We start from the raw sequence: 21,957 nt of genomic DNA, 5'->3' as shown, positions 1-21,957 counted from the left end.
ACCGATAGAGATATAGATGTATACATGTAAAGCCACAAGGCAGTTATTATTCTTTCAATTTATCTATAGATATATACATGTATGCCACTAGATGTATACTTGTAAAGCCACATAGTCACATGGTGGTTATTCTTTCAATTTATCTATACATGTAAATCCAAAGGTATGCCAACAACAGATGTACACTTGTAAACCCACATGGTGGTTATTCTTTTAATATATCTATAAGATGTACTCTATGCAACAAATGTATACTTGTAAAGCCACATGGTCACATGGTGGTTATTCTTTCAATTTATCTACACATGTATGCCAACAAATATATAGTTATAAACCCACATGGAATTTATTCTTCCAATATATTTATAAGATGTACTTCACATCAAGTGCATGCAAAGAGAAGGAGAGAAATGTAAAGCCACATATATGCGAATAATTGTATACTTGTAAATGACATGGTGATTATTCTTTCAGTCTATCTATAAGATGTACTCCATGCCAAGCACATGCTAAAGAGAAAGAGAGAAATATATCGATATGCAGGTCCAATTCAAATTTAATCTTTAAGTCTCTATTTTATTTTTATGTCTATGCATAATGTCTGTTTGCGGGTTAATGTATTGATTAGTTTGTTAATTTGTTCATGTTGGTTATCATTCTATCTTTAAGTCTCTCTTTTTTTATTGTGTTTGCATGACATCTATGAGCTAATGTATTAATCAATATGTTGATTTGACCATGTTGGTTATCCATTAACACTTTTTGCAATCCAGTTCCTTGATATTTTATCTTTTTGTGATCGTAGTAAATAGCCTAGTATATCATGGTTCTAACATGGACTAATTGCCTCTTCCAACCAAAAGGGCTATCATTTAGGGCTTGATTGGATATGAAGATTTGGGGCTCTATCAATGCCCCCTAGGGATCCAAAGGAAGATCCTCATGTGCTTGAATGGATTTTGTTTGTTGTCGATGCTTTTACATTGTTTTTCCCATGAATTGGAAATTCATGGGAAAAACAATTCAATGAACCAATTCTTTTACAATGTTTTGAAAGCACTTGCATTGTTTTTCCCATAAATTAGTAATTCAATTAACCAATGCTTTTGCATTGTTTTGAATGCGTTTGCATTATTTTCCCCATGAATTAGAGATTCAATTATCCAGCCATTAGGGAAGTATGGGTAGAATTGAACTCAAGGCAATTCACTTTTCCAATGGATTGGGGTATTATCAACAATCTCATCTTGGGGAGATTTGGATCAAAATGTGGTTGAAAGTTTTTTCTTATTTCCCTTTTGCTGAGAGTGGTATGCAACTAGGAATTAGAACAGCTTGAGATCCTTATACTGAGTGATATGAACAACTTGAGATCCTTTACTAAGTGGTATGCTTGTACTTTTTGATCCCAAGACAAAGTAGGAGTTAGAACAGCTTGAGATTCTCTAGGATGTGCGAGAATGCGCATTAGTATAATGATCTACTCTGCATCATGTAGAGTGTCCCATTGATCCCTTATCATGGAGGAGCACAAGGACATGCTATCCGCAATGAATATTTAGATGCCCAAGAAAGCGAAATAGTGATTTAGGAAGCTGATCTTAGTATTCAAGATTGGGAATAGGTTGAGCGGACTCAAAGGCAATCTCTAGTCTATGATGCAATGTTCTAAGCATGTTAAACATCTGATATATCTAACAGGCATCATGCACTAGGAGAAAACTCAAGAAGGGTATCATTCTTCTATATTTGGGCTTTTTTCTTTAAGTTTTTATTGGGGGGGAGAGTAAAATCTCCCTTACAAGTACATCTTATGGATTAGGAGGTCATGTTCCAACGTCATTCCTCTCACTCCCAATAGTAATAATAGGCACCACAAGCAATATGGTGCAGAATTTGCCTCCAAATAACTTCAAGGTGAATGTCTCCAAATTTAAGGTGAATGTCTCCAAATTTAAGGAGAAGTAGAAGGATGATTTAGACATGCATTGGAGATGACATGCAAAGCCAATCATAAGACATCTAATATGTAGAAGTTTGAATAGTTCCCATGCACATTCAAGGATACAACCAATGAACTCGTATGCCCAATCTAAGTTAAGTCATTTTTCAACCTATGATTCCTTGAAGAATTCTTTCTTGGAAGGGTTCCAATTGGATAAAATATCCATTTAGTTGCTTGAGAAGTTGTTGACAAGGTGCCTACAAAAGAAGACAAAGATAATTTGATGAATATGCTACAAAGCTTTGGATTATTTATAACCAAATTGATATGGGGTTCTAGCCCAAGGATCATCTTCTAAAGGAATGGTTTGTCTAGGGCCTCCTAAATAAAATTTATACTTCTTTGGATCCACACAAATTTGGCTTAAACCAAGTCTTTGAAACACATGGTGGTGGCAACAAAGTAGATCATGGATTATCCTTGGAAACGCCAAAGAAAGACAAAGAAAAGAAAGAAAAAAAAAAGAAGGAAGACTCTTCGAAGTTGGAACCCTATGACTTTGAATCTGATGAGACGATTCTGACTATAATTCAGATTCTAAAACAAATCTAGTAAGAATTATAGAATATGATGCCTCAGAGAGGAGTAAAAACAAGACAAGTTCCATGAGTGAATATGGTGGCTATTGCACTAGTTAAAGAAGACGAGGAGAATGAAGATCCTTAGGTGTTAGCAATCATAAGTTTAAAAGATCCAATTAATTTTTCCATATAGGACATAGAAACAAGCCTAAGAGGAAGTCACTAGGATGGTTTAGATAGCACAAGGTGATAATTGAAATATTGTAAAAGTCCAAAATGTATAGGTGGCTCTAACTCAAGAACAGGTTGTTACCGAGATGAATCAATTCCATGCACGAGGTGGGTGATGTCACTCAAGATAAAATAGCCTTCAAGGCCTAATCATAGTTTCAAGAGTAACAATGTAGCTCCATGGAAGAACTATTTTATTGTGGGGTAGTAAAGATGTTCCAAGTGAATAGCCCCTTTCTGTATGAGATGTATTTTATATAAATAACCTTACAAGGAGTATGTTCAAAAATGATCTTGTATGAGATTTATTTTGCATAAATACTCTTACCAAGAAAGAACCATTTTAGTGTAGGGTAGTAAAGATGTTCCAAGTGAATAGCCCCTTTCTATATGAGATTTATTTCATATAAATACTCTTACATGTATGTTCAAAAACGATCTTGTATGAGATTTATTTTGCATAAATACTCTTACAAGAAGTTTGTTCAAAAATGATATTTTAAAATCCCTTACAGTAGAAAGAATCAATTTCATTATGAGTCTCAAGAAGATTGGTGCTTCATTATAGAAAAAGTATAGAATACAGGCTCTTTTGAGAGGAAGGAAGAAAATAAATAAGAAAACCTTAAATGTAAATCTTAAATCCTAGAAGATTCTTAAAGATTCAAGACAACAAGGGTATGTGTAAGGTCCCTCCTACTCGTGCAAAAAGAAATTATTAAATAAAATAATTTTGGCCAAAATAATAATAAAATTGTGTATTTGTGAAGAAAGGTAGAAAGGTAAAATGTGTAATGAAATATGCACATGGGGAAATTGCTCAAAGATGAGTAAAATCCCTTGAAAATTAAAATTTAAGGTGGGAAATTTGAATTTTATCCTAAATGCTAAGGCTCACATGCCCTTGTGAACATGTACACACACACACGCGCGCGCGCGCGCGTGTGTGTGTGTGTGTGTGTGTGGAAAGAACTTTACAACCCAAGAAAATTTTAAAAATTTGAGTCCATATTTAAATCCAAAATGTGGGGTTTACCCTAGGACCAAGAGCATGGGCAAAAATATTATTAGCACATTGGAGAAAATAAATTAAAGGGGTTTAACCTAAGTGTGTGTACCCTTGGGTAAAATTGATTAAATATTCTAAGGTTCTAAACCATGGATTTATGAAACCAAGTGGAATTGGGATGAGTGGAAAATGGTAAGTGGCTTTCTAAAGGTTTTTGGTGAAGCATGGGGTTGACTAGTGGTTTGGTGCATGAGTAGTGTCCAGCTCCCACAACTTAAGTGGCTTGCTAGAGGTTTTGGGGGTAATGGCTAGTAGTTTGGTGCATGAATGGTTCCGGGATCCCTCAATTTGAGTTGTGTTAGTGCATGGTGGGATCTTGCTTTATTAAGCCTTAGTCTACTAGCCCCTTTCTTTTGGAGTTAACTAAGATGCAAAGTGCATTGTGGCTAGAACTTATACATACCAAAATTGGTGGATCTCATGCATACCAACATCTATATAAAGGGGGGCCCATTCTCTTTTTTCCTCCATGCCTATTAAATTCTCACCATTTACTTTTGAAACTATTCCCTTTTCACCTCCCTTTTCACCTTATAGTACTTGTATGACACTCTGTGCAGCTTCTAGTACTACCTAAACTAGTCATCTAGGTCATTTATGCCAACTTTGGTAGTGTGTGGGCACTGAAATCTAGCCTAGAAGGAGGTGTGGAATTTTTAAGGGCTTGGAGGTGGTTTTCTTCATCTTGAAACATACACACATCAAGCCTTGGACATATTTCAAGAAGCTTATCAAGTCTTTTGTTCAAAATTTTGAATTTATGAAGGTACATGGGCCTTTCTAAATTTATGAAGGTACATGGCCTTTTTTAGCTTAAATTCTTTGCCTTTTCAATTCTCAAGCACCTATGCATCCAAGGACTGGAGTCTCAACCCACCTTGATCCACATTTCTACTAACCGATTCTTCTAGACTCAAGAGTGTCGATGTTACTTCTTGTACTATATCGAGAGAGGGCGAGTCCATGCCTATTATAGATTGAGTTCTAGGTTATGGGAGAATGTTAGATGGCGATGGTGGTCATGCAACTCGGAGTTATTTGTGAGCTAGTGTTATACTTTACTCTTACTCCAGATCACATACTTTAGTGCAGATTGTATAGATTGCTTAGGGATTTTATTCCCCTAGACATGATAGGGAGGATGTAGACTTTGTACGAGCAGATTGAGTCTATAGCTGATCCAAATTGTACATAGATAATCTTTATATATATATATATATACACACACACACACACACACACACACACACACACACACACACACACACGATGTTTTTTGGTTGCAAAAAAATTATCTTTAGTTTTTTAAAACCTTGTTTTCAAATTGTTTTGTTAAGTTAAATTAAGTAAATGATAATTGTAGAATGGTGCAACGGATGACCTGGCCAAACATGTATGGTATACCAAGAATGTCTCAAGAATTTGTACATCTTTTATCTTCTTGAAATTAATGCGAGAGCATCATTTTGATGCATCATTTTGAAGAACTCTTCTTGCCAACATGGCACAAACAGAGGCAACATTAGTGTGTCATTAATGACTCATGCTTTAGCTTGTTTTTGCCACTAGGCAAGAATGCTTAGAGAGAACATCTGTGTAGCTATAATTTGCTATAGATTTGGGATAATAAATAGGCTCTAGATATATGTTTCTGTGCCTAGATACCTTGTAACTCATAGATAAATTTTTAGGACTACTAGCTTATTTATACTTGAAACTCAGATCCTTATCTTAATAACTATAGAACGACATCTTATAACTTGTCATGCAAGAAATGGAGTACTAAACCCGAGATATATCTGAGAAAGTAAAAAGACACTGTTGTACAAAAATAAGATTGATAAATAAATAAAGCTTTCTCTTTTATTAAGCATTGTCTTTAATTCAGAATGTTAAACATATAGCTATGTGAGGCAGTAATGGCTCAGAGTCAATAGATCATTGATCGTAAGTATCAAGCCATTAGCGTCGCTTTCCATAGTGTATGATGAACCATAAAGTAAGGATGGCTATGCATTATCTCAACTTTAGAGAATATTGCTTTGGAAACCTTACCAAGGACTTCTTATATGTATCGTTGGGTTAATGTAGAGGAAACATTTATCATCGAGATTAGCTTGGATTCTATGCTTGAAACCTAAGTTTAGCCATGATTATCGAGAAACTAGGTTTTGTTAAAGAATATAGGATTAGAGGACAAAGTCAATTCTCCCTAGATGAATATTTATCCAGATTAAATCATCTGGATTTTCATCTTTCCTATCAAAATTTTATAATTATGGGATATTATCAAAATTTTCACTTGTTTGGAAGCAAGGATTAGATTTTCCTATTGCAACGTAATAAGAAATTTTGAGTAAATAAAGAGATCTTTTATTACTCAAGTCACTTATCTAAGCTTTAAATCTATGATTATCTTTTTTCAAAATAGTCACCCATGACTCTTGCGGGTAAATCTTCCCTCCTAGAAGAAGAACTCAATAGCAATATTCGTGAAGCCTTGTACAAATATCAGCCAAGAACTTTTCATGGGTGAAGGAAATAATTTGGCTGAATTTCCTTAATTACATTGATGCAATGGATGAAATTTTTTTATATTTCCAGGTACAATGAATGGGGCAAGATGGTCTTGGCCCATCTTAAGATCACATCTCCAAGCTCAGTCAAGCTAGAAAAATCATGTTAAAGCTAACCATCTAAAACAAGATCAACTAAAGTGGGATGATCTAAAGATGTATCTACTTCAAAGGTATTATATGCTAGGGTATGAAGAAGATAGGATGAATGAGTTCTTGTTGGAACTATCCCGGAAGGGTAAAAATCTATTGATGCATATCACTAGGCTTATGCTAATCTAATGTGGTTTGTTCCATCTATGGTTGATACCACATTGCTTAACACATTTGTTAAAAAGATTGATTCACTTGGTAGAAAAGTTGGTTAAAAATGCTAAGCCAGACTCTATAGATGAAGTAGTGCATATGGCGGAAGACTTCGCAAAGGTTTTTTTGAAGGAGAACCCCAAAGAGATCATCAAGCCCAGTTGAGAACCAAAATCTGCCCAATTCAAAGAAGAACATAACTCAAAATTTCTGCCAAGGTTTCCAAAATTGGGGCCAAGAAGAGAGAGTTCCCAAGTGTCTCTAATGGATCTTTGCAACAACTCAAAAGGGAACAAATATGATATAGACATCACCAACCATCACACATTATGAGTGAAATGTCCCAATATGCTAGTCATAACTTATCCAATGCAAATTGCAATGGGACCTCACTTCAAAGGTTGGCGTCGTGTGTCCAAAGCAACCAGAGACATGTTGCTTCCCACCCAAAGTTATCAAGGGCCTCTACCCTAGAATTGGGGGAATCAAAGAAAGAATTTTCTAACTCAACCACTTGCCTCTAGAGCTATCACTGTTGTCGACATGGAAGAGGATAATAAAGGTAGATTTCATATTACCAAAATCAGCACTTTTATATAATTTGAGCATGCAAAAATTACCAAGTAAACAGTTTGAGCTTTTGGTTAATTCTGGAAGCACTCATTCTTTCATTTTTCTTGCCTTTAAAAGATAGATTAGACTAGAGATAGCATAAACCAATGCAAGTTAAATTAGCTAGTGGGAAACTTTTGCTCACATGCCATGAGACGACAATCTCGAATTTACTCTAGATGAAAACTCCACTAAATGTAAATTCAAAGCCTTATCTTTAGGAGTTTATGATTGGCTTAATCAGAATCAAGTGGATATACACTACCACAAGGGAACCATTTATTTTTTGGATTTTCATTAAAATAAGGTCCAAAGTATTGGAGTCACTGGATCTCCAAAGTTACAATTGGTAAAGCCATAAAATGATGAAGGGAACCATCTCTTTTTTGGATTTTCATCAAAAATAAGGTCCGAAGTATCGAAGTCACCGGATCTCCAAAGTTACAGTTGGTAAAGCCATCCCAAATGATGTAGGGACTTAGGAAGAAAGAAGCAATCTATCTTGTTAAGCTTAACTCTAGTGGGAAAAACTCAAGTTTATTTGAACCTGAATGGCTAAGGGAGTATGGTGTATTTCTTGAGGATATGACTGAAATGCCCCTAGCCGGAGAAGTGGATCATGAGATAGATCTTGTACTCAGAGAGCTATACCATTTGCAAGGAAGGGCTTACTTGGAGCAATTGAGATTAAGGAGAAATTAATACAACTTTTAGAGCATAATTTCATCAAGCCTAGTCTATCCCCATGGGGTACACCAACTCACTTTTAAAGGAAGAAGGATTGAAGGATCGATTGCACAGTGCACATATATTCACTTCCTTTTGGATTAACCAATACACCTGCAATTTTCAATTGACTATTGCAAGAGATCTTTACTTAGCATCTAGACGATTTTGTTATTCTGATGATATCTTGGTTTACTCCAAGAATGTAGCTGAATAAAAGCATGCCTAAAAAGTTCTAGGCATTTTAAGGAAGCACAAGCTCTTTGCTAAGAAGAGTAAATGCACCTTTTTCACTAATCGCATAAAATACTTGAGGTTTATTGTTTCCAAGGATGGTATCTTAGATGACCCTACCAAGGTACAAGAGGTATTATAGATGACCCTGCCAAGGTACAAGGATGGTATCTTAGATGACCCTTCCAAGGTATAAGAGCTATTATAGATGACCCTGCCAAGGTACAAGGATGGGTATCTTAGATGACCCTTCCAAGGTACAAGATCTAAAATAGATTGGCTAGAACCAAAAACGGTAAAAGAAGTTTGAGGTTTTGTTGGATTTGACAGGATGGTATCGCATATTCATCCAAAGATATGCCAAGATTACTTTGCCTTACCTTCATTTGGATGCTAATGTGTCAAAGTACATTCAATAAACCCAAAACTACCTTGGCATGACCAATCCCATGCTAAAACTTCTAGAATTCAGCAAGCCTTTCTAATGCAAGTGGATTTGCAATTGGCAGAATCCTTATATAAGAAGGAAGGACTCATGCATTAAAGGTATAAGGCATTATCTTCTCAGACAAAGAATTACTTTGATAATAGACCACAAAATTTTGAAATGAATACTTATGCAAAGTGATCCAATATGCATCAAAGGAGATGGATGTAGATATTGCAAGAGTTTGATTTTGAAATCAAGTACAAATTTAGAAAATAAATGCAATAGTTGCTGCTGCTGCAAATGCCTTCAGTTCAGAAAGTATCCTTGCTTTCCATAACAATTATGTAAAATCCTCTCTCTTTAGAAATTAAGGGAAAGGTGTATTCTTTGCCCCAATCATTGCCGTGTTGATGCAAGAAAGTAAAATGATTCAAGTAATGAATAAAGTTCAAGGCTACAGACTTGAAGATTGATGCTTATATTTCAATAATCGCTTATGTGTCCCAAGCAATGGGAATTTCAAGAATAGGATGTTAATTTAGGCTTATGACAGCTGAATTGCATGACATCTTGGTTATGTGAAGAACTTCTTTTGGCCAGGAATGAAAAGGGATGTACTAATTTATGTCCACCATTAATGCCTTATTTGTCAAAAGATTAAAGTAAAAAAGGGTCAAATTACCTGGGAAATTGCATCCTTTAGATATTCCAATGACGAAATGGGAGTGCATTAGCATGGATTTCATCACTAGGTTGTATTTTAGTTAGAGGTGGTGAGATCACATGATGGCATTTTGTTGTTACACAGGCAATATGGATGTTGTCCAAGCATGATATAACAAGTTATAAGCCTATTTCAATGCCATTATTGACCTACATGACCATTACTAGGTTAGACTCGAGCTATGTTATTGGACTCATGAGTCAATTTATGTAGACTCCCAGGAAGCCACACTTGGATGTGGCTAGATATATTCTTAGGTACATAAAGTCCACATTTGATTATGGACTTTTCTATGAGGCTGGCACATAGATACAGCTACATGGGTAGACAGATGTTGATTGGGCTGGTAGTGTCTTAGACAAGAGATCTACCATCAGCTTTATGTTTTCTTTTAAGAGTGATGTTATGCATTGGAGCAGCAAGAAACATCTAACAATTGCCTTGTTAAGTACAGAGGCAGAGTACAGGGGTGCCTGCTCTATAGGAGCTTGTGATGTAGCTTAGTTTTGGAAGCTACTTTTGGTAATATGGGCAAGCCCATCATGGATAGGGTCATTGTTGTTTATTGTGACAACACAACTGGCCAGTAACATAGTCTATCATGTTAGGATGAAGCACGTTGAGGTACCATTTTTTAAGGGAGAAGGTTCTAGTAGTAGGTGATGTAGATCTAGTATACGTGAGCATAGAGGATCAAGTGGCTGACATCTTCACAAAGGCATTGGGTATAAGTTTAGGACCTTACTTGGAGTGCAATGTGTGGAGTTAAGCTTGAGGGGGAGTGTTAAGATATCGAACTCAACTAGTGCTACGGACATTGATAACTCAATTGGGTAATAGCTTCCACACTCACACCATTCGTAGGGTTGGTGAGATTATGGGTGATATGTTGGTAGTGGTTTACAAGCATGTGATAGAGCCACTCTAGTGAGCCACTCTAGTGTACTACAACTATGGTATAGTTATAGCACCAGCTCATGTAGTCGAATTCACACTATGAACCGACCTTTATAACTTATAGTAGGAGAGTACTTTCCCATATAGAATGTTCTCTTAATGGTTGTAGAGAAGATAAGAGAATAGAAGAAATTTAGCCATCCATCTCTCTTGTATGCTTGTCTACTCTTATGTGTGTATGTGTTTACTTGCAAAAGGAGCTCAAGTTCATCTTCTCCCCCGCATTCTTCTTAGACACTATCCTTAAGCTCATAAAGCTAAGTGGTAAGACCTACCAAATTTATGGAAAATTCTCTCAGAAGTCATAAATTTGAAGGCCATGGTTTCTACACCTGGCAAATCAAGGTTAATTTACTTTTATGAAGAAAAGGGTTATGAGGAGTAGCTAATGAAAGGAAAAGATGCCCAACACTAGAGATGAAGAGCCAGTGTGGGTTAGCAGAGAAGATAAGGCATTAGCAATGATTGCATTGGGCCTTAGTGATACCTATATCCATCACATAGATGGAAAAGATAGTTCTCATGATGCATGGAACACACTAGACACATTATTTGGAGTACAATCCAAGAACTCTAAGATAAGCCTACTCATAAAATTATTTGATCTTAAAATGAACCCAGGGAAGTCACTCAATTACATGAAGAGCCTCCTTACCGAGCTACTAGTAGGGATCAAGAAAAATATAAAGGGAGATGTGGTCATAGCTGTGTGCTCGTAAAGATCCTACCCCAAGATGCATCTATAACATTGTTTACTACTCTCACAAACGTGGTAGCACCAAAACTAGTAAATGTGGAAGCAATTCTACTAGAAAGATGAAGATAATAAAGTCAAACAAAGGTAAGGGATTAGTGAAGGGCCCTTCTTTAACAAAGGAAGCTACAAGAAGAAAAAGCAAGGGCTAAATACATCCTTCAAAGGATCATTCTAGAAGAAGGATTTTCCAAAAAAGTCTTTTAACTTATTTGGGAAACCAAATCACGAAGAGAAGGATTGTTTCTTTAGAAACAAAGCTTAAAAGGCCTTAGTTTACGATTGAAGTAGAATCACTGGAGATGAAGCAAAGGAAGAAGAATGAGCCTCATCAGAGGCCAACTACATCAATGGTAGCTGGGCCTTCTAGACCAACTCTAGAACGTGCTCGACCTATTAGTCATAACTAGGACTATCATCTATCATCATCATTGGCATTGTAAACCTATTATTGGAAGTAAGATCTACGGACACCAAGATTGTCATCATAACCAACATTGTAGATAGTGCATTAGCATCAATAAAGTCATCAATTTTTGTTGAGGGAGGATGTTGAAATAATACACCAAAATTCGTATAAAGAAAGTTGAGTGTTGAAATAATTCACTAAAATATCCATTAATGACATTGGGGCATAAGGGCAATATGGTTTTAAGGTCTTAGGCCAATTCTATATTATATAATATGGTCCACTCAACTACATAAATATATAGGAAGTAGGTGTCTAAAGCAAGGAGGATCTTTGTTTGCACGTAAATCTAGGTAATAGGTGCCCCTTTCCATGGTGCTCAAATCTAGGAGAAATTAGGAGATGGTTTAACTTAATCATGCTCTTAATCACTTGTACTCAAGCCTATATCAAGGATCAGATCTAATGTAAGAGTACTCACTCATTCTCCTCCTTCATGTTGTGTTGATTATTTTCTTAATCATGTGATTAATCTTAATCCATTTCCATAGCTCTTTATTATGCTTTAATCATGGGCCTAATTGTTATCTTGAATCCACCATGATTATTTACAAAATAGTTTTCCATTTCCCCTTCTTTCATCTTCTTTAATGACTATGGGAAGTAATCTACCATTTCCCCTTCTTCCATCTTCTTTCTAAGCTCTAGCTTTTAATGGAAGTAGTCTACCATTTCCCCTTCTTCCATCTTCTTTCTAAGCTCTAGCTTTTAATGGGAGTAGTCTACCATTTCCCCTTATTCCATCTTCTTTAAGCTCATCCACATTTCAAAAGCCTAAATGTGGATGCCTAGATTCACCTTCTTCTCTTCACTTATGTAATAATATGCCATGTCTAGTTTGACTTTGATTGCTACTCTTCTTTGATATGTTCTCCTAGAGTTGTTTCTCGGTTATGTCTCATCTCTCATCTTTCTATCCTGGCACTCGGAATTTCATGTGCTTGCTCAAGTAAGCTCAAATCCACTCGGGTCCGATCCCTCTTCTTGATCCCTATCATCTTTTGACTTTGTTACTTCAAGCCTTCTACCTAGGATAGATAGGTCTCATCATCTATTGTTGTTAAACCTCTCATGTCCCAATCTTTATTTCTTATCCCAATATCTTCAGGCTCTGTCAGTTTCTGGATATAGACTCTTAGAACGGTTACTAGATATAGACTCTTGGAATAAATGAGAAGTACTAAATGATCTAACACTTTGACTTATGCACAAACAATTATATTTCTAGAACTTTACTGATAAAAACAAAATAGTACACATACGGGAACTACATATGAGAACAATAAAATAAAATATTGCACCATGGGTGAGTACAAGTGGGTGAGTATAAGAAGATATTCAGTGATATGAATGACTACCATTTTCGTTTATAAACAGATGTTTATAGTTATTTGTTTCCGTGATTTGTGAAGCACATTCAAAATTTAATTTTGAAAGTGTAAAATTGATAAAAAGTTTAAACTTCACCTCGACATTATAGGCTTCCTCCGAGAGTGGTGAGCCATGAAGGAGCTCTTCCTTTGCTTTGTACATGTTGATTGCATTCTTGTAGGTATTGTATATAGGCAGGTTTACTTTTTTAACTAATAGAAGGATCTTTTCTTAGGGGAAAAAGAAAGATTTCTACTCTCTAGATGATCACAAAAAGCTCTAAATAAGATTCTATGCACAATGCCTTAGGAATTTCAGGAAGAGGGAGGAAAACTTATAGTTGTGAGAGGAAGGAGTGGGGAAGATTAGACTATGTTATTTTACTTTAAAAGCACAACATAGAGATAGTTAAGAGAAATAACAACTATTTTGGAGACAAGGGAGGAAGTCTAGGCTAATGGAGGAGATGGGAGCATGCAAGAAGAGGAAAATGAAGAGGCTAGCACTAATGTCCACTTTGACAAAGGTTCCAATGGAAAAATGTCTCATAGCTTATTCTCCAAGTGGTCACTAGGCCATCAATTGAAAGCGGTATCTATTGGTGGTAGAAACTTTGTAAATATCGGTTGGCTATTACTTGGACTGGTGATTGCTTGAAATTGTGACTATTTCTAGTGGCTCAATCCAACACCTATTTATAGTGATTATTTTTTGCAACAGACACTAGTGGTAGTTCTGATAAACACGAAAAACATTGGTGATCCCGAGCTAGCTACAAAGTGCTGCTACTTCAGGTTGACATGGTCACCTCAATTCCTCCTGCCAGAATCTTCGGTAGTAAAGAACGATGAGTCTGGCCGATCGAGAGCAAGCTCCGTTTAGTGGAGCCGGGGTGTCTAGAGAAGAAAGTGGCGGACGAGGGCCCGAGTGGGTCGGGTAAAGCAGCAAGAGATTCTGATCCCCACCCCACATTCTTTCTCCAAAGAGCTTTGCTTCCCCTGTTTGCTCACTTGGTTGGTGAAAATGGTAAACACAACATACTTAAAACCTGTTCCATTTCAAGGGTTATTGGTTCGATTTTCGATAGTGAGCATACTTGCTTGGTGGAATTGGTAAACGCGACAGACTTCAAATGTGCTCTAGGTTATCGGTTCAAATCCGATAGCAAGTACGAACGTGTCTGAATTGATTTCAACGAGACAGGCCCCTTCTAAATCTGAAGGGGCGGGGAGCTAGCCTTGGGGTCGGATAAAATCCAATGGGTCAGAGAGTCAGATTGTGAATTTGAAAACATGGGTTCGAATCCCATTAGTCGCCAAAGACACGTCATCCCAAGCCTTTTAGGTAGTTGTTCTAGGTAGCCATTCGTAACTGTTACTGGCAACCCAAATTGATGATTTGTTTGATAACATCACATGTAGATTAGGGGATTAAAAAATGGACCTTGTGAGAATTAGGAATATGATAAGTAGTCAAACACTTGCAACCATGATTTAAAAAAACCAGATGACAATGACAAATAAAAGCAATAAATAAACCGGCACAAGATGAATGTGCCACCACAACTTGTAAATTTGAGTAGGCATTGTAAATCCCTCAGGCTTGTGGACTTTGGAGCTTGCCCTTGGGAAGGGCATTGATGGTATAATGATCAAGGAGAATCTTAAGGGGCGAAAATTTTCCCCTGACTATTCTCGGCCCGTCGTGGTCACGAGGAGCCACACGTCATGATAAATTGATAGACGTTAGCATATTTTGAAACTATTATAGTGTGATGTGACATGTGAATCATTTCAAAATTGGACACATCATCTTGAAGGGAAGGGATTCTTGCATTGGGAAGTTGCTCTAAAATAAGGTGAATTAATTTGATGGCTGAGTCGATGAGGCGGACACCTAGCTGACGTCCGCCTGTGTGTGAACAAAGCCAGTCGTGTCTGTATTACACTAAACCTGGTTACAGTTGGTTTGGAGGTATCAACCATGTCTGATGATCAGAGCTCCCCTAGTTTCGAAGGCAGGGAACAATGTAGCAGCTGCGGCGTGCGCATCTCAAAAGCTTCTGTTTGTTCCAAAACCTGCGCTTGAAGTCGACAATGCCGAGCATGGCAAGGGGGCCACACCGCCCGCATGTACGGCAAACATCACCCATAATGCTCCCGTACAGCGTACGAATACGCCAAATATCCTCTGTGATGGGCCTGTTCAGAGCTTATGTATGGCGAAAACCCTCCTTCATGGACCTGTACAGAATATATACATGGCGGACATCCCCCATAATGGATCTCAACATAACACATACATGGCAAACATGCAGCTGCAATCCTATTGCAAAAGTGGAGCTTTACAGGATGCTCTGGCTTTGTTCTCCAGCATGTGTCTTCGAGATCACTTCTCATGGAATTTCATGATAAGGGCATATGCTCGCCATGGCCATGGAAAGGAGGCCCTTCAACTCGCTGACCAATTGCACATGGAAGGGTTCATCGCAGACAGGTTCATCTATGTCAGCATCCTCTCTGCATGTGCTGACCTGTCATCTCTAGCTGAAGGTAAGCGAATACATGCTCGCATTGTCGGGTTTGAATTCGGTTCTGATGTTGTGGTAGGCAATGCCCTGATCAATATGTATGGCAAATGTGGCAGCCTTGTGAGAGCGGAGTCTGTTTTTACTGAAATGGCTGACAGGGACATCATTTCTTGGAATGCCATGATTGATGTATTTGTCCACCATGGGCCAGCCAAAGACTCCCTGGAGCTCTTTGACAGTTTGCTCAATTACGGAGTACTCCCCGATAAAATCACCTTTGTGAGCATGTTTTCTGTTTGTGCCAGCCAGAAGAGTCTATATCAAGGAAAACAAATGCATGCTCGTGTTGTTGGAATTGATATGAAATTAGATAAAATCTTTTGGAATGCCTTGCTTAACATGTATGGTAAGCATGGTAGCCTGGATGATGCATGCAATGTTTTTGACAAAATATGTGAAAGGGACATAATTTCGTGGACAGCCATGATATCAGCACATGCACAGAATGGCAGGAGAAAAAACGCCCCTAAATTCCTCAACCAAATGCAAGGTGAAGGAGTCCTGCCAAACAAGGTCACCTTCATTACCATCCTTTCTGCAAGTGCCGGTCAAGCAACTTCAATGGAAGCCAGGTGGCTGCACACCCAACTTGTAAGCTGCAATCTCCAATCTGATTTGGTAGTAGGAAATGCACTTATCAACCTCTATGGCAAGTGTGGTAGCCTGGATTATGCAACAGGTGTCCTTCAAGAGATGCGTGAGAGGGATGTATTTTCATGGAATGGCATAATTTCAGCATGTGCACAGCACGATCACTATGATGAGGCACTTAGACTGCGTGGTCTAATGCAAATAGATGGCGTGGTGCCTGACAATGTCACCCTTGTAAGTGTCCTTTCTGCATGTGCTGGCCAAGAAGCTTTAAGTGAAGGAATGCAGACACATGCCAGCATAGTGGGTAGTAAATTTGAATCAGACATTGTCCTTGGGACTGCCCTTGTTCACATGTATGGGAAATGTGGCAGTACAGAGGGTGCAAGAAAAGTGTTTGACAAAATGCCCATTCGAAACACGTTTTCATGGACTGCCATGATTGCAGTGTATGCACAGCATGGGCATGGCAAGGATGCACTTCATCTCTACTCTCGAATGCATGAGGAGAAAGTAATGCCAGATAAATTCACCTATGTCAGTGTTCTTTCTGCATATGCTAGCCAGGCAGCCTTGACAGACGGGAGAAGATTGCATGCCTACATCCTGGACACAAACTTCAAAGGAGAGGTTGTGGTGGGGAATGCCTTGATCAACCTGTATGCCAAATGTGGCAAAGTTGAGGATGCAAGGAGAATGTTTGACATAATGCTTGAAAGAGACGCTGTCTCATGGAGTGCAATGGTAACAGCATATGCACAGTGTGGAAACGGCAAAGATGCGCTTCAACTCTTTAGGAAAATGCTAGCAGGGGGGTACAGACCTGACAAGGTCACCTTTGTTAGTGTTCTCTCTGCATGTAGTCATACTGGCTTAATGGAAGAAGGTTGCCGCTACTTCTTTTCTATGGAAAAGGATTATGGCATTAAACCTGATATTGACCACTATAACTGTATGATTGACCTCCTGGGTAGGACAGGGAGGTTGAGTGACGCAGAGGAATTAATCAGAAAAATGCCTTGGGAGCCTACTATAGTATCATGGCTGACCTTGCTTGGTGCATGCAAAAGCCAGGCTGATGTGGAGAGAGGAGAGCTTGCTGCCAAGAGAGCCTTTCACCTGGATCCAAACGATCCAACACCATATGTAACACTTGCAAATATCTATGCTGCAGCTGGAAGGGCAAGTGATGCAGAAAAGCTAATGAATAACATTAGATGTAGAGAGTTCAAAAAGCAGCATGGCCAGAGCTCAATTGAGGTCAAGGGTGTAGTTCACGAGTTTGTGGAAGAGGATCAATTACACCCACAAAAGCAAGAGATTTATTCTGAATTGAGAAGGCTGGCTAGGCTGATGAAAAAGGCAGGCTATCTACACTTGTATGACTTTGAGAGGAGCGAGTATCAGCCTTGTATTCATAGTGAGAAGCTGGCTATTGGTTTTGGACTCATCAGCACAAGCTCTGAGACGCCTCTGTTCATAACAGCAAACGTCCGAGTGTGCCCTGACTGTCACTCATTCACAAAGTTCATCTCAAAGATAACCCATCGTGAAATCGTACTGAGGGATGCTAACCGATTTCACCATGTAAAACATGGGGTTTGTTCATGTGCAGATTACTGGTGAGGTGCTAGGTCTGGCAGACGTGACCTTTTCATGTTGACTAGGCATGGGAGGTACAGAGCTGCTGGATCTTGTATATTATATGTGGCACGCGGAGGATAAGCACGCACAGACTGTGTTGGTTAGTTTTTCGGGAGTGAACATCCCACAGGTTTTGTGCATTTGTTTGCTTGTATTGTACCTTTCTTTCAATGACAGCTCCTGCCTAGGAAGGTTGATGCAAGCCAAAAATGCCTTATACTCACAGCTAGGGGGGCGTGGGGAGGGGGGGGTTTGGTTGTTTATTTGCTAGTGTCATAAAGTTGAAGAGCAGTGTGGACTTTCCAAGATATTCCCAGGGAGTGGGCTTAGGATGACAAGTCTCTCAAATGGTCATCTATCAAAGAATCTTTAAAGCCATCAGAGGTGTTGGTGAGTATCCAACGTCATCCATATTCTCTTAACAGGAAGGCTCTCAATCAGGCATCTAACGAGGAGCCATCAATGCTATCAGAGGTGTTTAGAGGAGAGTCTTTAGCATCATGCATGGTGGTCTCTTAACAACTGAGGCACGATAGGAGAACCAATCCAATGTGTCTTCACCATAGTCAGGAGCCAATTTAGCTGCAGCAGGCTTTTGAGGCAATGGTTGCGATTTTCGCTTATGTAGATTACAAAAGAGTTTATTTCCTTGAGCATGATCCACAAGAACGTGTCCATAGGCAGGACCAGCCTTCTAACCATTACATGGAACTGATACATGGTGGTGGTCTCAGCATGCAGAGCCAAAGGGTATGCAGGTGGCTACAGTCAATATTTTGAGGAGCAGCATCTCCATATTCTTTTCTTCGATTGAAGGATTCTAGATAGAAGGTTTGGAGATCCATTTGAGCAGGTGCCCCAGTGGATGGGTATTTGTCAGTGACTAATGAAACAGAATCTATCAGAGGAGTTGTCAATGAGCATGCTCAAGAGAGTTTTATTTAACTGGTGCTTGTACTGGATGCTTGCAGCCTCCTTCCAAAGCTTTTGTAACTAACCCAGCCCTAGCCTCAACTTTAGAGTTGCCAGGCGTTTAATGATTATTTCATACAGGGGATATAGGTCCTTAAATACCTAGAAACATTAGCTAGGCCATGTAAAATGATACAACATACACAAAACGCATCATTTTATACTTAGAACATGTTAAAGTCCCAAGTTTGAAGTGCTATTGATTTTTGACGTGAGGGTGCACTTGTCAAAAAAGAGTTGGATCACTGGTAATCACTTCATTTAAAAAAATACATCCAATCCATCTACAAGAGCTGCTTTTTTTTGTTGAAACAAGAACATTATATGGTTTTTACAATGACTATTGCTTATCATCAAAATTATTCAAAATTGAGTTGATACCACAAATGAAAATCGATACTAATATTTTGGGCAATGGATTACAGAAAATCGAGTGTAAAAGTTGGTCCTCATGTTGTCTTTGATGGGATTTTGCTATGAAAATTCTCTTTTGCATGCCAATGTGTTAGCTTGAATAACAAGAATCGCTTGCCAAAGTTTCATGAGATTACAAAAACTGTCTTGCTAATCCTTCATCATGCAAAACATTCTCCATGCCTCTTTCATGGAAAATCCTTCACAATATCAACAAATCCAAATAATTATTGTTTACCAGCATTATTATCAGTGAGTAAGAGTGCATGTGGGACCCAAATCTTGGTTTAAAACCACCACCTATTTTTATCAATAAGTAAGTTGTAAGACAATAACAAATATCCACACTTTGGTTGCTAATCAACACCATTGTTTGACATGCAATATTCAATTAAAGAATTAAATAAAGAAGATATAATTTTAATTCGAAAATGATGCACTAGCAAAGCTTTATATATCTAACTCATAAAAATTAATAAAAGCTACACTTTGTGGAAACAAAATATGAGGTTTTAAAAAAAAGAATTACTTCTTACTTGTCAAGATTGCTTAGCAAAAGCTCCCGTACAAATTTCATTGAAGACTTGAGGGAGTCTAAAGTTCAAGGATTGCAATTTGCTATGTTTCTTCAAGACCACAATTAGAAGAATGTCAATTACATTTAAAGTAGAAATTTTTTAAAAATGATATATATAGCTTTCATCATATTTTTATCATATACAAAACTATTAATGAGAGACATAATAATTTTTATATAAATAACATAACTTTACTTTTATGAGAAACATAATTATTCTATTGAAATAACAAAAATTTAATTGGAAAACAAGCAAATAAAACAAAAGTACACACTTACCTCTTAGAGACTTATGTTAAAAGATGCAAGATTCACACCATCTAAGGTTTGCAAAATCTTGGTGAAATGTGTCACCTGGTTGGTGAATAGAATTCCTACATCAAAGGATGGATTACAAGTCGATGTCTTCTCAGGAGAATTGTCGCGAGTTAGCTAACAAGAAGATGCAGAATTATCGGTCATACTAAACGGAATACATCAATGAAAACGAAGCCTTGATCACGACGCGTCTACAATGAGCGACAAGGTGTTCATCCTCTTGCATCATTATAAAAGCCTGTTTTGTATGTAGATGCTAATGGCATAGTGAACAAGACAGCGTGCAGAAGCCACCTGTTGAGTGTAGCCTGAGCCGACACAACACTGTATGAATTGTCAGATCTAAGTTATTTGAGCTCGTTAGTACTAGGATTAGGGTTTTTTGGATTAGTCTATCCACATATTAGAGTATGAATTTATCACTCTTGTATCTCATTTGTTTCAGAAATATAAACAGTGTTGATTCAATTTTAACTTGTTCATTCAATAGATGTGCTCATCATTGTATCGCATTTCCTAGCAAAAGCTCGTACAAATGTCGATGAAGACTTGAGGGAGTCTAAAGTTCAAGGATTGCAATTTGTTATGTTTCTTTAAGACCATAATTAGAAGAATGTCAAATTACATTGAATTAAAAGTTTTAAAAAATGATATATATAGCTTTCATCATAATATTCTTATCATATGCAAAACTATTAAGGGGAGACATAATAAATTTTATTTAAATAACATGACTTTACTTCTATGAACTATTCCATTGGAATAACAAAAAATTAATTGAAAAATAAGCAAAGAAATAAAAGTACACACTTACCTCTTAGAGACTTATATTAAAAGATGCAAGATTCACACCATCTAAGGTTTGCAAAACTTTGGAGAAATGCACCGCCTAGTTGGTGAATAAACTTCCTACATCAAGGAGGAATTACATGTTGGCGTCTTCTCAGGAGAACTGTCACGAGTTAGCTAACAAGAAGCTGCAGAATTACCGGTCACACCTAACTAAATACATTAGTAGAGATAAAGCCTCGATCATGACGCGTCTACTATTGATGACAAGGTGTTCATCCTGGATCATTATAAAAGCATGTTTTATATGTAGATGGTAATGGCATAGTGAACAATGGTAAACTGAAGTGAACAAGACAGGTGTGCAAGAGCCACCTGCTGAGTGTAGCCTGAGGGGGGCTGACACTTACAACACTGTATGAATTGTCAAATCTAAGCTGTTTAAGCTCATTACCACTAGGATTAGGGTTTTTGGGATTAGCCCATCCACAAATTAGAGTCAAAATTTATCACTCTCATATCTCATTTGTTTCAAAAATAAATAGTGCTGATTCAGTTTTAACTTGTTCATTCAATAGATATTCTGGTCTTCACCATTTTTTCACATGGTATCAGAGCCTTATTTACTCCATTACTACGTAGAGTCTGCCTAGGCACCACCTAGCCCCTAAAATCAAGCACACCAGCATCTACATGAGCTTGAGTCACATGCTACCTCAAATCTGCACAGTCTTAGATTTGCAGTCGTTCTACTCCCCGCGTTGGCACTAAGCAAACTGCTAAGTCAATCTTCTACATTCTAGCATTCTGCATTCTACACTTGGGCTATAGATTCATCATCAACCACTTCTGCCTGCTGCTACAGACTTAGATTTGCAGAATCTACATCAGCTTTTGACTCACTGATGCCACATCATCTTCTGACGTGCTGAAGCCACGCCATCTTCTTACCTGCTGAAGCCACGTCATCGTTTGACCTGCAAAAGCTACATCATCGTGTCCAACTTGCAAAAGTCACGTCATCCTCCGACCTATTGATGCCACATAATCTTTATGCCATCAGAGCCAGCTATCTGA

General features: G+C 37.9%; 1 pseudogene across 1 annotated transcript; it reads left to right on the top strand.

Moving 5' to 3' along the window:
- The first annotated feature begins 14,899 nt into the window (after window positions 1-14,899).
- LOC147636865 (pentatricopeptide repeat-containing protein CRR2, chloroplastic pseudogene) lies at window positions 14,900-18,946 on the top strand (annotated as a pseudogene). Its single transcript, XR_015266273.1, has 2 exons — window positions 14,900-18,200; window positions 18,295-18,946. The product of XR_015266273.1 is annotated as a pentatricopeptide repeat-containing protein CRR2, chloroplastic pseudogene (transcript).
- The last annotated feature ends 3,011 nt before the right edge of the window (window positions 18,947-21,957 follow it).

Source organism: Cibotium barometz, chromosome 7, assembly GCF_041138505.1.
Source record: "Cibotium barometz isolate CiBa-2024 chromosome 7, ASM4113850v1, whole genome shotgun sequence".
In the NCBI taxonomy this organism is placed as follows: domain Eukaryota; kingdom Viridiplantae; phylum Streptophyta; class Polypodiopsida; order Cyatheales; family Cibotiaceae; genus Cibotium; species Cibotium barometz.
Note: the sequence above shows the minus strand (reverse complement) of the source record. Positions and strands in the feature narration are given on the sequence as shown.